Raw genomic sequence first — 16,098 nt, 5'->3', positions numbered from 1 at the left:
AGGATAGACATTTCCACTCTGCGTTGCTAATAACTGTAAGGAAAAGCTGGGATAGACAGTTTGTGCCTCACACTAGTGTTGAAACATACCCCAGTATTACAGCAATGCAACTTTTAAATGTAAGGAGAATATGTGTTATATTAACTCAAAATGATTAAAATAAATGCCTAAAATAAAATCTTCAGTGTATGTAATGTCATGCAGGCCCTCACCTACCAAGAATGAGGCATATTAATTTTGCCACATGGTTTTAAATTTCAAATTGTTGCTGGGAAGAAGAGAAGGCCTAACACAAGGGGTTGCCATTTTTGCATACTAACAGACAGTGCTTGGAACAAAGGACCATTCCCTGACCCACCCAATACACAAAGCCAGAAGTGGTTATGCCAGTCACCAGACTACCCTGCTGGCCAACTTGCAGAGTTTTAAATTGTAGAGACAGTGTTTGAACTGGCAGAAAGCTCTTTGCTCCTGGATTGAAAAGATCTCTCCTGTTCTGTCTGCTCCTATCTCTTTCTCACGGATCTCCAAAAACTGTGAAGACACATGAACCCCAAGAGAGAAAAGTCTCCTACAGTGAACAAGGTTTAAGAAGAATACTGGGCATCAACAAAAAGCAAGAACTACCTACAAACAAGGACCCCAGCTCGAAGACTTGTAACCATAAACTCTTCAGATATTGCCTCAAACCTTTCCACTTTATTTTTCTTCTGCTCTTTTCTGTCTCTGTTTGCATGTGTATATAGCGTGTGCATGCTAGCGTGGGCGCATCATGTATCTGTCGGCGTCAACTGAATTAGAGTTTAAGTTTAATAAAATTTCACCTTTCTTCTTTAAACCTAAGAAAGCCTGTTTGTGCTTGTTTCTTTACCTTATAATTGGAAAGCGGTGAACAAGGATTAACCAAGGGGGAGTTAAAAACACAGTGTATTTAAAAATAAAACCCTGCTACAGTAAGACCAGGTGAAGGCTGAAAGGGAACCCGAGATCTCTTTCTCACTTGGTCGTAACAGTGACTGTAACATTGTAAAATTTGAGTGGCCACCTCAGGTTGCTGATTGGTTCATCAGAATAACACGACATCAGATTAATTTTACCCATTTTCAGCCACCAAAAAACTTCCTTATATTTCCCTCCTTTAACATTTTAGTCATTTTTCTTGTTGCTGCGATCAAACAGATCTGTTCCCGCACCTCCCCCCCCCCCCCCCCCCCCTTATGATCCAGTCTTGCTCTAATCCCTCTCTAGCTGGCTAGCTTCAAATACATCAGCTCTTTGCCCTTCCCATTCCTTCCATGACATCCTCTGTAATGCACAGTACAATAGCCTTCACCTTCCATGTCCCACTCCCTGTTATTTAGCCTACTTCCATCTCCCTGATACCACCCTGCCTCAGTCTGTCTGCTGATGGAATCAGATCTATGCTTTTGTTTGCTCCAGACTTGACTATTCCAATGGTCCCTGGTCAGCCTCCCATCTTCCACATTCCATAAACTTGAACTCATCCAAAACTCTTCCTGTATCCAAACTCACATCAAGTCCTGCTCACTTATTACCCCTGTGTTTGCTGTCCTACATTGGCTTCTGGTCCATCAATGCCAATTTCTCATTGTTATATTCAAATCCATCCACGACCTTGGCCCTCCCTATCTCTAACCTCCTCCAGCCCTAATACCCTCCATGAGCCCTGCATTTTTCAAACTCTGGCCTCTTGTGCATCATCAAATTTCTTTAACTTCACTTTTGGCAGCTGTGCCTTAAGCTCTGGAATCCTCTTCCTAAACCTCTCCACTTCTCCACCTTTCTCTCCGACTTTAAACTGCTCCTTAAAACCTACCTCTTTGACCTACACTTGGTCATCTGTCCTAATATGTTGTGATGGAAACCACACCTGCCAAATGGAACCATATTAATTTCATCATATGGAGCACTATTTGAACATAACTTGTTTTAAAAGACCACAGGACTGAGTGGAAAACATGGCTGCACATTTGCATTCCAAGAGACAGTTGCCCAGAGAGACAATGGAAGTACTCCCAGATTCAATTAGCCAGATGGGTTTTGTCAATAGTGATGATCAAAAGGCATTGAGAGTCACTGAATATGTAAAAGCCACAGCCACCACCACCACCACCAACCCCCACCCCACCCCCACTTAGTGTGTCCGGTAAGTGTGTAGGAATCCACAAACCCCGCAGGCGAAGCTGTTTCAAACAAAGAGCTAGTCACATGACTAAACTGCTGACTGACCTGGGGCTTTTTGAATTGTGCCTGACACAGAAAGGAACAGACTGCAATTGAACTTCAAGAAGAAAGCACATCTCTCTCCCTCATGCAAAGTTCCAGGGACCAATGGAAGTCACTTAAACCTCAAGACAGAAGACCCTCTGCCAGCTTCTGGTACCAGCGAAACAAGTTTGAAAGTGTGCACTGGGCCCCAACAAGAACTGCAAGACTTAACTTCAATTAAAGACTTTACATCTAACCCAAAACCAGTAACTGAATTCCATCTACTACTTCAAACCTTTCTCCCTTTCATTCTTTCTCCTCCTCAGTATCTATTTGTGTGTGTGTTTATCGCATATGCATGCAAACATGATCGTTTCATGTATTTTTAGTACTTTTAACTGAGGTAGAGTTTTAAGGTTAATAAACTTTCACCTTTCTTGTTTAAATCTGAGAAAACCTGTCTGCTTGATTTCTTTACAATTACAACTAGACAGCAGTGAGCAAGGACTCACTGAGGGGAAGCTAAAGAAAACTGTTTTTTAAACGTTAAACACTGTTATGGCCAAAGCAGGAAAAAGGCTGGGAGGGGGAGCCCTGGACCCCTTCCTCACCTGGTCGTAACAATCTCCTTTGACCTGGCATAGATTTTTGTCTGATTTATACACTTGCAAAGTGCCTTAGGACATTTACTACTTTAAAGGTGGTAAATGAAAGCATGCTGCTATTGTATGAGCAACAGAACAGACAATTTTCTGTTTAACATTCAAAAACAAATTCAACAAATCTTATAAAAGAGAACATGCAAAATACAAGGAGAATTTAAGATCCCTCAACAGGTCCTCCATTCCTATCTGTTTCTTGTCCTTCACAATAAGCCTGCAGAACCTGATCTGATCCCTCTATCCTAACTAGTTTAACTCAGGCCTCATCCTTTGGCCTCCTCAGTCTCCAACAGTGATATCTAGAACGAATGTAGAACTTTCCACTACCCACTAATGAAATGTCTTACCTAGGTACTCATAGAAATATGAGCGTTAATTTAGTGATCCCAGTGACACAGCCATGCTCGAAGGGAGTGGGTGAGAGATAGGGATTACAACATTGTTCCCCTGATTCTCCGATTCCTAGGTCTGTGGGATTATGGAATTGGCTGTGCTGTGTATAAAATAAATTAGCTACTTAAATGGATAATAATTTATATCCTCCCTATTTAAAGAGACCATAAATTAACAGTAAGTTTTAACTACTTTAAAGGCTCCACAAATAAGATTTTTGAATTGATTACAGAATCGTATTTTGAGAAATTCAAGTACTAGATGTATTATTTATGTATTGAACATTATCTAAAATCCTACATTTGTGACATTTACATGAATGCATTACATGTTTGATTATACCAAATAAACAAAATATGACTCTAATTCATTCATGCCAATTATCAAACTGGCTTGGTGTTTTTACAAATCTGTGCTTCCAAATTCACAAATTTATATGCCAGGAGTGCAAATAGTAAAATACTCTCTGCTTTGGCTAATTTTTGACTCAGTGCAACAAGAACCTGCATTAATATAGTGCCTTTATTGTAAGAAAAGCCCCCAGATTGGGCACTGAGCAGTATTAGAAGAGTTCGGATATGTGACTGAAGATTTTGCACATGAAATGTGACTCCATTCAGATCTAAGGAGTCATTGAAGCACAAATCCTCAGGAAAACAAATCTCCATGAGCGATGTAATACTTTAATGCTGCTTTCCCTTTTGCCTCTTCTTTTCTCCACTCTCTGCTTTCTCAAGCTGTTTTCTCTTTTAGTTTTCTCACCCTCATTTTGTACTTTTCCTCCCTTTTAGTCTATCTTTTTGATTAAAGATTCATACTGCCATTCCCCACTTTTATTCTTATTGTTTCTTCCTGGCTTCCAGCATTTGTTTTGATAGTGGATGAACTTCATTAAAAAAAAAATGTGGGTTCAATTGGCAAAAATCTGGATCCAAAGACCATTTCATTAGCCAAGTGATTGGAAGAGGAGTGAAGATTGACAGTGTTGGTGTCGCAGAAAGGCATTAGGTCAATTGGGACCTGAAAGAACATCTCAGGACATTGAGAGATACAGACGAGCAGATGCTCTCTTTGGTGCCCCACACAGCAGTGTGTGCCCAGGCAGGTCAGTTCATCAGCAGCATGATAAGGGTTAAAGTTGACAGCACCCTAATGTAGCTCAGTAAGCAGTAGAGATGTTAATATTCCCTGCTGTGTATTTTTGACATTTCAGTTTTGATACTTACATTTTTGCCAAAAAGGTTCAGATCAGATTTATACTCTACAGAGTGATTCTTGCTTTCTCATTGGACACTGGCACTTACAAGGAACACATCTTGTATATGCAGTCTGTCGATTAATTGCGAAGAGATCACAGAAACACCCATTGTGTGATTACATATTGAGATGTGCTTTATAGTTGAGCTAAGTTTGCACTCTGTATTTATCCTAATCAAAACACGATGGTAATAGGACATTCAAAATGTGCAGTACACTGTCACAAAATGTTGTTGAATACAAGATGGCTGCTGACTCACTGGAATCATTTGCTGATGCCAGGGGACACAACCAGTAGTTTCCTAGATAAACGTGAGGGGAACGCACACATACATGTCCAGATGAAAGCTGGTATTTGGGGAATGACAATTCCCTATTCCTGTAGCCACTGTAGTTGACACACTGTTTAATGCTGATGATTTTTTTTATCCCTACTCACTGGTTCGGTCTATTCATGCATGAACAGGTGCAATTACAGGAGGTAATTACAGTCAATGCTACAGATCAGCGAGTCACGTCTAAGCAAATTCTGGATAAAGCAATTTTTTCTGAGTTCCAATTTTTCCTCATTTACCAGAGTAATTTATTCCATTGATATACAACAGATTTCAGTTTTATGCAAACAAAACAGTTAGGCAGGCACAACATTCACACTCCTGGCAAAGAGGTGTGAGCTTGATTGTTGTTTATCTGGCTTTACCTAGAATGAAGTGAAATTCACTCCTTCTCAGGCTTTAAGATGATAACAGCCGAGAAATTTCAGCAGGCGCATGGGGAGGGTTGGTGGGGGATATGGCGGGGGAGTGTTGGGTACTCGGGACATAGGGCAAACCAGTCTTGCAGTGGGAGCCTCAAATAGGCATTAGGCCCTTATTTACATCTGCAATGGGCCCAAAGCCCATTTCAGGATGTGGACTCTGAACGCTGATTTTTTGGCCTTTACCAATATGGCGGACAGTGGACTTCCACCTCATAATGAGCGTGCACTTCCCACCCAACATATTGGAAACTTAGAAGGCCATTTAGGGCCTGAGAAATGAGCAATGTGTGGTTAAATGTTTAGGCTCTTTTTTAACTTGTTTACCAAGGGTTCTTAGGGAAGTATCACTCAAGAGAGTCACAGCCTCAATGTGTGCCTCGCCCCTCTCTATCTTATCTGCTGTCTGTTCCTGTTGATGGCGGGAGCCCCATGATTCTTATTGTCACATGTGAGGGAGTGCCATTCCACATTTTTAACCTTTAAATGGAGACTCAGAAGCAGCTTGTAAGACCCAGGAGAAAGAGCTCTGCCACCTGAATCAGTAGGTTTGGCTCATTTATATTTAAACGTGCAGCTCATGGTAGGACAATGGCATCATTGCCTTGCCTCTGCCCTGCCCTCATCTATGCTGCCACTGAGCCCTTTATCTAGGATATCGCTACTGTATCTCCTGACTGGCCCACCATGGAAGCCTCCTGATCTCCACTTTACACATGCTTCAACTTGTATACATCCTGGGCTAAAAATTGGGTTGCCCTGATTTTTGGGCTTGGGCGTCGCTGTTTGCGACTTGCCTGCACCCATGTAGATAGAGGTGGGCACCACCTCATCTGCATGATTGTAGCATAGGGCTAAGTAGCTCCAATGCTACATTTAACCGCACATTGCTCACTACTCCTCCAAGCTGCCTGCAGCCTCTGCGCACAGCAGGAGGTCCAGGCAACATTGTTTGCCAACCATGTGGTACAGCCAGCCTGCATTTCTTAAAGGCAGGCCATACCTTAAAGGGAAGCTGCAAAAAAATTGCTGCAATGTAAGTTGTTGCAAAGTGAACAGCAGGGCAGATAGAGTGATGGTTGTGGTGCTGGAGGCATTAGTGGAGCAGGTGGGTAGGAGGACAGATGCCATGGTTCTGTGGGGAGCCAGGAGCTCCTCAAGGATCACTCTTAGAAGGGAATGGGAGCAGGTGGCCAGGGAATCTGGACCCAAAGACATGGCAGCAGTACCACAAGAAGTATAATGATCTCAAGTGGATGGTCAAGGTCAGTGAATGCATCTTCACATGCATTAAGAAATGTAGGCTGGCTGTACCACACGGTCGGCAAACAATGCTGCTGGGACCTCCTGATGTGTGTAGAGGCTGCAGGCATCTTGGAGGAGCAGACGGTAGCATTGGAGCTACTTAGCCCTATGCCACAATCATGCAGATGAGGTGGGTACATGAAAATTGGGCGGTGCCCGCCTCTATCTACATGGTTGCGAGCAAGTCGCAAACAGCGACGCCAAGCCCAAAAATCAGGGCAACCCAATCACAACACCAACCTCTCACACTGCTCAATGCACCACACCCTCATCACTCACCCAGCAGCACTCCCTGGCACTCAGGACTCACTACTAACATCCAGATACTCCACCTCACCCTCACATACCTACCAATGCTGCCAGCCTCACATCCACCCTCGTGCTGCCTCTACATTGTTCCAGCTATTCAGCTATGGTAGGTACCTCACCCAAATACAGTGCATCACAATCACTGACATTCTGCCCGCTCCCTTGCATGGAAATCTGGCACACAACAGAAGGGAACAGAGCAGAATTGGCAAGGGACATATTCTTGGAGCTTTCATGACAAGCCCTCTAGCCTCCAACTGCTTCATTCCCACACCTCTAGCATTGGTGACCTGCACCATCAGCTGCTTCCTGTGTGGCCCACGTGAAGTTCTGTGAGGATAAGGGTGCATACAGGTGCGTCCTCTGCTTGCACCGAAAGACGTTGACTTGGGGTATTCTGATGTCAAACAGCCCAACCGACTGATGTGGCGTCAGGATCCCAAATTTGGGCAATGCATGTGCAGGCAGCCTCTTTGTTGTTTATGCAAGAAACAAAAAGCGTGAAGAGGGGCCCTGCACTGGTGTTATTTAAAGGGCCAGGCATCCTAAATGCAGTTACAGTAATTTCTTAGAACTATAGTATTGAAATCCAGTCACTTTACGACAGTAATTTGGGTTGTTTTTGGAGGTGTTTTGATGAGTTCCTGGAACGGCCAGCGAGTGGTACCCCATCCTCTCAGGGGGGCAGAGGAGTAGGTGACCTGTCCAGGCAAAGCTGCAACAGGGTCTGGGGGCAGTGCCTCTGGGGCTGCAGTACAACAGAGCAGAGGCTGTGGAAAGGGCAAGCTCTGCGCAATGCCTCTGCCAACTTTGAGCCGGACTCCTCCATGCTTCCTAACAGTGACCGGAGGTTGTCTGGCAGGCTGGCCAATGCACCCAGCATCTTGGTGTGCATGGCTATCTCATACATGCCGCCCCATCGAGTTCCTGATCTTAGTCCTTTACAGCAGTACATGTCTGCCACCTTGCCCTCCAGTGAGCTGGCACAGAAACCATCCTTTAATCCTGGCCTGGCTTCGGCCCACATGTGCCTGGATGGCTCACCATGTGCTGATCCCAATTCTGTATCAGCCTCCCAGTTAAGGGCAGTGTCAGTTTCTGAGTTGGTGGTTGCAAGGGTCAGATAAAGTGATGAGGACTTTTAATTAGTGCTGTGCTCTTTCTCCCACTGGGGCTCCTGTATTTGGGCAACTACTGAGCTCTATGGAGGAGATGGTTGTCCGCATTGTGAGGGTGGCTGCGATAAAGTCTGTGGCATCCGACTCTGCTCAAAACATTGAGGACGACAGCATATTTCTACCTTATGTCCTTTCTCAACTCCTAGCTCACCCTCATCCTGCTATCTGGTATGATGAGCAAGCTGCAGATGGTGTGACCATGGACCTCCTGCTTACCACCCTAACCCCCTTCCCTCACCCCAACCTTCCCCTCTGAGTTCCTGCTTTCAAACACCCAAGAACTGCCACCTGCCCAGCCACAGGAGCCACTCCGGCGAGGTGGCAAACACGCAGAGCTTGCCCTTTCTGCAGCCTCTGCTCTGTTGTACTGCACCCAGAGGCACCGCCACGGCTGCCCCCATAGATGTTGCCGCCTTTGCCAGGACAGCTCAACTACTCCTCTGCCCCTCCGAGAGGATGTGGCAACACACTCTGGAAAATGCAGGAACTCATCAAAATGCCTCCAAAAACAATCTAGAGTACTTCCAGAAACTTTACAATAACAGAAGTTCCAAGAAATTACTTTAACTGCATTTAGGGTGCCTGGCCCTGTGAATAACGCCAGTGCGGGTCCCATCTTGCTGCTTCCTGCTTGTTTCTTCTTGCGTAAACAACAAAGAGTTTGCCTGCACAAGAATTGCCTCACATCAGCTGGTTGGGCTGTTTTGACATCAGGATAGCACCAAATCGGTGCCAGCAGAGGACGCACCTGTATGCACCCTTATCCTCACAGTACCCTCATGTGGGTCACGTAGGAAGCAGCCGGCGTTGCGGGCCACCAATAGCGGAGGTGTGGGAATTAAAGCAGTTGGAGGCAAGAGGGCATGGGATGGAACCTCCAGGAATATTGCTAAGCAGAGTTGGCAACCCCTACTCTTGAGTCTGGAGCCAGTGTCACTAATTCCCCAACAAACTCAGAATGAAAGCAATGAGAAACAAGGTGTCATAGACACACCCCTGGAGGCTTAGGCAAAGATGAAGTATGTGCCTCAGAGATACAGGCCTCACCTGATAAGGTCATTTTATCTCCTTCCTGGAGAGGAATGTGCTGGTGCTGGCAACAAATGTGAATGATGCCTCATGTTCTTCTTGTCAGGGGCATGCTTCCCATTACCTATCCATACACACCAGCAATACAATTCTCACTGATGCTGGCTTGGCCACATCAAGAAAGAGGTTTAATGTATATTCACAACACAGGCAGCCACACCATATCAAAAAGAAAAGACATTTTTTTTATAGCATAGGCATTTGGATCTCAGAAATCCACTGTCACTGTTTAGATTGTGAGGAACCTGCTGAACTAAGAAAGCATGTGGATTGACCGGAACTATCAGATGGATCCTGTTATAGCTATATACTTTAACCCAGTCAATTTTGGTTGGAAACTCTTGATTTTAAATGAAATACACAACAGGAACCTGCTCCACTTCACAGTTCATTCTGAGATTTGGTTATATGGGAATCTTTAATATGCAGCTTGTATGGATTGGGTAGCTCCGTTGGCTAGATGGCCTGTGTGTGGCTCTAAATCGTATCAGCTATGCAGGTTCAATTCCTGTATCAGCCTAAGAAAGGCAACAGAAAACCATCTCATATACCTTCCTCTCTAGTCATACTCATCTTTCCTGCATGGAGGGACCAAAAAAAAGAGCATATATCCAAGTTTGCAGATGACACTAAGTTAAGAAGCACAGTGAGTTGTGTAGATAGGAGCACAAGGTACATAGACAGACTGAGTTGATGTAATTGTGACTTCCTAAACCTCTCTGCCTCTTCTCCTTTAAGATGCTCTTTAAAACCTACCTCTTTGACCAAGCTTTTGGTCATTTCCCCTCATAGCTCCTTACGGGATTTGGTGTCAATTTTTATTTAATAACGCTTTTATGAAGTGCATTGGGATATTTTACGATGTTAAAGTCACTATATTTGTTTGAGGAGCTACTATATACTGAGTGGTAGCAAATCTGCGTCTGTTTTCCCTTTCTCCTTGATTTTCGCTTCCATTGAACTGTAGTTTGTGGTAGAAAGTAATCAGAGTCAGTCTACCCTGACAGCAGTTGTTGTGCCAGCAAGTCACTCTGGGGCCTCCTGTGCACTGAGATGAGGGCTACCTCAAGCTCAATAAGGGTTCTCCTGCCGCTTGAAAAGTTACAGCCACTGAAGGAACAATGAGAAGTGAGAGACCAGGTTTGATAAGGCCTCTCATTTCAGGATTCAAGGGGAGGCACAGAGACAAAGACACAGTAGAGAGCGCACACCTTTCTGTCAATTAAGGAATTTTTAGTATGGATGTCATCATGTAGGGACTGTTTTTCTGGCAGGGTTGGGAAATACCTGGAAGAAATAATTGCAGAATGCAACTCCTGTTGGTTGTGGAGGAGAACTAAATGTCAGCTGAGGAATGATTGGATATATTTGCAAAGGGGAGGCCGTAATGGAAAGACAGATCTCTAAGGGGAATCTGTTCCTCAATCTGAGTTTTGCCTGTTGTCTTCCTCCACCTTTCATGTCCTCATCTAGGGCAAATTTCTATATTGTGTAATGTGCAGCAAAGTACCATGACTTACAGTACTATGGGCAGCACAGTGGCGCAGTGGTTAGCACCGCAGCTTCACAGCTCCAGGGAGCCGGGTTCGATTCTGGGTACTGCCTGTGCGGAGTTTGCATGTTCTCCCTGTGTCTGCGTGGGTTTTCGCTGGGTGCTCCGGTTTCCTCCCACAGCCAAAGACTTGCAGGTGGTAGGTAAATTGGCCATTGTAAATTGCCCCTAGTGTAGGTAGGTGATAGGGAATATGGGATTACTGCAGGGTTAGTATAAATGGGTGGTTGTTGGTCGGCACAGACTCGGTGGGCCGAAGGGCCTGTTTCAGTGCTGTATCTCTAAATAAAATAAACTTGTGATGCTGGTTGGATGGTACTGGAGTGCTCCCTTGGATTTATCAAGGCAGCTGAAGGATACTCACTTTTGCCTCTAAGACAGCAGGTGTGGGATTGAGTCCCACTTCAGAGACTCGAGCACAAATTCTGGGCTGACAGCCCAGTGCAGTACTGAGGGAATACTGCACTGTCAGAGTTCCCGTTGCTCAGATGAGAAATTAATGTGACACCCTGTCATCCCTCTCAGGTGGGCATAAAAGATCTTATGGCACTTTTTTGAAGAAGTGTCCTGGCCAATAGTCATCCCTCAACCAATATTTCTAATGAAAAAAAAAATAGTCATTTATCTCACTGCTGTTTGTAGGATCTTGTTTTATGTAAATTAGCTGCCACATTTTCTACTTTACAACAGGTGACTACAGTTCGAAAGTGCTTCATTAGACACAAATTGCTTTGGGACATCCTGTCACTGTGAAAGGCACTTTAAAAATACAAGTATTTATTTCTTTACCAATGACAAGTCTCGTTGCACCATAAACCTCATAGCACTAGCACTCAGCAAGTGAAATGAAGATGTTCAGCCTCTGCTGCATAGTGTAGGTCTGATTTCCAATCTGCCATTTCTATTTTCTGGCCACCCCCAAAAATGTGTGGGAAAGAAAAGGAAGATGTAGGTTTTCGCCTCCAGATTAGAGAGTCTTTTTAGGCTACATCAGTTGCTGAAACAAACCAGAATGACTCTGCTGGTAAAACATGATTCTGGTACTAACTCATTGACCACTGAGGAAGGCAGGGGAAAAATGCTTCGACCATAGTTTTCAGACTTTCAAAGTCTGAAGAAGCGTCACTGACCTGAAACGTTAACTCTGCATCTCTCTCCACAGATGCTGCCAGACCTGCTGAGTATTTCCAGCATTTCTTGTTTTTATTTCAGATTTCCAGCATCCGCAGTATTTTGCTTTTATTTCAGACTTTCAACTTGGTTTTAATTCGAGCTCTGCACTTGTAGCCACATTTAAAGTGATACTTTTTAATGCCAATGTGATGACATCATTACAGTCCAGCACCTTCCTCTATACACCAAACATAGGAAAGTGCCACGCAGGACAAGTTACCATGGCAACAGCTGCACTTAGAGCAACCTTCAAGCGTCTGCTATTTCAGATACATCTCTTCTTTCAGCAAGAACAAGAAACAAGAAATCCCCAAACTGTGTAACTGTTTCCTGCTTCTGTGTAGCGAGCCACAATACTGTAGTGTACTAATCCAATTGATTAAAAGCAGGAGTGATCTTTGTGCAGTACATACTCTGCCCCTGTTCTGAATTCCTTTTGAAGTTAACTCTTTGTCATCCCACAGCTGATAGAGTGCTACAGTTGAGTGCATTTATTCAGTAATGAGTTGACAAATGTTTTTGTGTGGTGTACAAAGCACTTGTTTTTCCGTGTCTTTCTTCATATAAATGTACTTCAGTACACCGTGTTTATTGAGCCCCTTCACAAAGCGCACCACCTCGTGCTCTGTTTGCACAGTTTTGGCACAATGTGAGAGCCGATTTTAAAGCTGGGGCAGGATTGCAACGCGTGGAGACTGGGATGGAGGAAGACGCTCTCATTCTCGCGCCAGCACGTGGCCCCTCTTAACTCCTGAGTCTCATTTAAATTTCAGAAATGAGACTCTCAACTGAAGCCTGCAGAAATGATACGATGGTCAGCAGGAATTGTGCAATGTCTGGCGGGAATGATGTGACACTCATTGAGAATAAGAACATAAGAAGTAGGGGCAAGAGTAGGCCATTTGGCCCTTTGAACCTGCTCCGCCATTCAACAAGATCATGGCGGATATTCTACTTCAACTCCACCTTCCTGTCCTCTCTTCAAATCCCTTAATTCCTTTAGTATTCAAAACTTTATCGACCTCTGTCTTGGATATACTCAAAAACTGAGTATCCACAGCTGGGGTAGAGAATTCCAAAGGTCCACAGCCCTCAGAGTGAAGAAATTTCTCCTCGTCTCAGGACTAAAGGGCTGACCCCTTATTCTGAAACAGTGACCTAGTATTCTAGATTCTCCAGCCCACGGAAGCATCCTCCCAGCATCTACCCTGTCAAGCTCTTTAAGAATTTTATATGTTTCAATGCAGGAAGGCTGGTGGAAGTGACAATGGTCAGCAGGCGGGAGCCGAAATGATCCCAAAGAACTTTCCCTGGGAAGATAAATAAACTTACAATTGACTCTTGATAGGAATGGACAGAATCAAAGTGAAACACAAAGAAGAAAATAGCTGCTAATTCTGGAAATATACAGCAGCTCTGTCAGCATCTGGAAGAGGAGGAATTGGGTTCTGTTGGAGGGTTCCATCCTAAGCACTAAAATATCCTTCCTCTTCCTCATAAAACTGATTAGGTGTTGGCTGTGGTTCAATTGGTAGTACTCTTATATCTGTGTCAAAAGATTGTGGGTTCAAATCCCTACTTCATCTAGGCTCATACTCTTAATGCAGCACTGAGGGAGGGTGCCGTGATTCAGATGAGATGTTAAACTGGTGCCCTGTCTGTCCTCTCAGGCAGATGTAAAAATTTCCATGTCACTATATTGAAGAAGAGCAGGGAAGTTCTCTCTGGTCTTTAGGCCAACATCACTAAAACAGATTATTTAGTCATGATCACACGGCTGCTCGTGTGACCTTGCTGTTTGCAAATTGGCTGCCATATTCCAGCATTGACTGCACTTTAAAAGTACTCATTGGCTGTGAAAGGGTTCAGACATTCTGAGGTCATGAATGATGCTATATAAATGCAAGTCTTTCTTTTCTACTGGGCTCATCTTGCTGATTGGTGTGAATTGAGAGCAGTTTGTGACTGCGGCTGGGAAGCACAGGAGCAGGAAGCCCCAACCCAATAAGCCCAACTGGTCTGATTGATTATTACTGACTCCAATTGGAATTTTCTATCAGCATTGCGATACATTTCCAACATAGAATAATATCAAATAAGAACAATGATATATTATTAGGTGAGGGAAATGGAGCAATGGTGGGAAAGTAGAGCTCAGGTGCAGATCAACAATGATTTAATCGAATGACAGAGCAGTCCCTGCAGAACTGATTGTCCTCCTCCTGTTGCTGAAGAAGAACTGTAGAATTGAAAGGATTTTTTAAACTAGAGAGGAAATGCATTTTCATTAATAAAATGTAGTTGTAGGAGGAGACTATTTGGATCATTGTACGTGTCTATTCCTTCCTGCTGAAACTGTGTACTCCACACTTAGTATCCTGTTTTTATTTTCCCGTGCCCTCTCACATTTTTCTTCTTGTGTTGTGATTGACTCGGTTTCAATAGCCACTTATGGTAAAATGTTCCCTATCCTAATAGCGTTTTGCATGAAAAGTGCCGTCTCGTCTCTGTCTTCATGTGAAGCAATCTACTACGGTTGCTATGGTTGTGAAGAGGTTGAGAGGTCAGGTGAAATATTCATTTTCAATAACTTCAGTGAAAACATGTGTGCCACCTGTGCTTCACATGTTTATGATCCTGCTTATTTAATGCAGTGAATATCTCATATTAGTTTTGGAAAGAATGATATTGCACTCCCTTCAATAGAGCAACAAAGAAAATTAGAGGAACACGACAACATTGCAAATAGACCAGTTTTAACGCCTAATGCCTCAGCTGTTTGCCCTCGTGGCCAATGAAATTTGCAGGCCATGTTATTCGCAGAGCTGACTCTTCCAAAAACTTGCACAATAAAGATGATAACGTGCACTTTAACTAATATGGCCATAATCATTAAACAGTACAGCTTCACAACCATAAGGATCTTCAGAGACTTTGTGAATAAAACAATGGAATTCACTCATAACTTCAGCAAAATAGAAAAAAATCAATAACTAACAGTCAGAAAAATGAACTGTTTAGTGATAACAAGAGCTGAGAACCATTTTAAGTACCTGCCGAACTCCCTGGTGAAAGCGCCAACACATCAAAAGCTGATGACCCATGGATTCCAATCATGCAGAATGTGCAGTCCCCCAGCAACTGCAACATATTTGAAGGAAAAAGAGAGTTGGGTCGTTTACAGTTACACCTGGCAAGCATTAAATGTGCGGAAATTAACCACGCTGGGAATGTCTACTGCCTGATAGAATTAATATGTCACTCTAGCTGTGAACATTAACTAAACCAGAGTAATTCAGTTACATCTATAAATATGAACAAGGTTAAAATAGCATGACCTCTACCTTCAATGACTGATGTATTAGCACCAAGTGGATCCTTCATTTCGCAACTATAAACCAGGCTTCCGCTATACAGGAATGATATCAATTTCATCTCTAACATTCACAAAATGCTTCTATGCGATCAGGCAAGTTGAAAAAATCAGGTAACTACATCCAATAAAGCGGAGGGAGGTGGTGGCGTAGTGGTATTGTCACTGGACTAGTAATCCAGAGACACAGGCCAATGCTTTGGGGAGGTCCAAATCCCACCACAGCAGATGGTGAAATTTGAATTCAATTAATAAATCTGGAATTAAAAGTTAGTCTGCTAATGACCATGAAACCATTGTTGTAAAATCCCGTTGGGTTTACTAATGTTCTTTAGGAAAGGAAATCTGCCATCCTTACCTGGTCTGGCCTACATGTGACTCCAAACCCACAGCAATGTGGTTGACTCTTAAATAGCCTAGCAAACCACTCAATTGTCAAGAGCACTTCGGGATGGGCAGCTTGCCAGCAATGCCCATATCACATGAAAGAATAAAAAAAGAGGACATTTGGCCTATTGCCCCTCTGATGCTTTTAGATCTTCAAATAGTATTAGCTACTTAAATCCCATTTTCCTCCCCCAAATGACAGTACAAAAGGAGGAAACACCTTAGAAATATCAATGTGAAACATTAAATTATTGTTTGTTTGCTTCTGTGTAAATATATTTTAAATATGTTTTATAGTTTTTGCCTATACGTGACTACTAAGGTTACTTTATAGAATTATACAAGACAGTAAAAATGGAAAAAGTAGAATTGAACATTAATTAAGTCTACACTATGGCAACAGGACAAGGAGAGCAAGTTCAAAATTTGTCGTT

General features: G+C 43.4%; 1 long non-coding RNA gene across 1 annotated transcript in view; it reads right to left on the bottom strand.

The window, feature by feature from the left end:
• Positions 1 to 15,096, bottom strand: part of LOC137374939 (uncharacterized) — a 62,929-nt gene extending 47,833 nt beyond the window's left edge. Inside the window, exon 1 of the long non-coding RNA XR_010975924.1 lies at positions 14,958 to 15,096. This is a non-coding gene — a long non-coding RNA (uncharacterized lncRNA). The remainder of the gene's footprint in view (positions 1 to 14,957) is intronic.
• Positions 15,097 to 16,098: the final 1,002 nt, after the last annotated feature.

Source organism: Heterodontus francisci, chromosome 11, assembly GCF_036365525.1.
Source record: "Heterodontus francisci isolate sHetFra1 chromosome 11, sHetFra1.hap1, whole genome shotgun sequence".
In the NCBI taxonomy this organism is placed as follows: Eukaryota; Metazoa; Chordata; class Chondrichthyes; order Heterodontiformes; family Heterodontidae; genus Heterodontus; species Heterodontus francisci.
The sequence above is the reverse complement of the archived record's forward strand: the minus strand, read 5'-3'. Positions and strand labels throughout refer to the sequence as shown.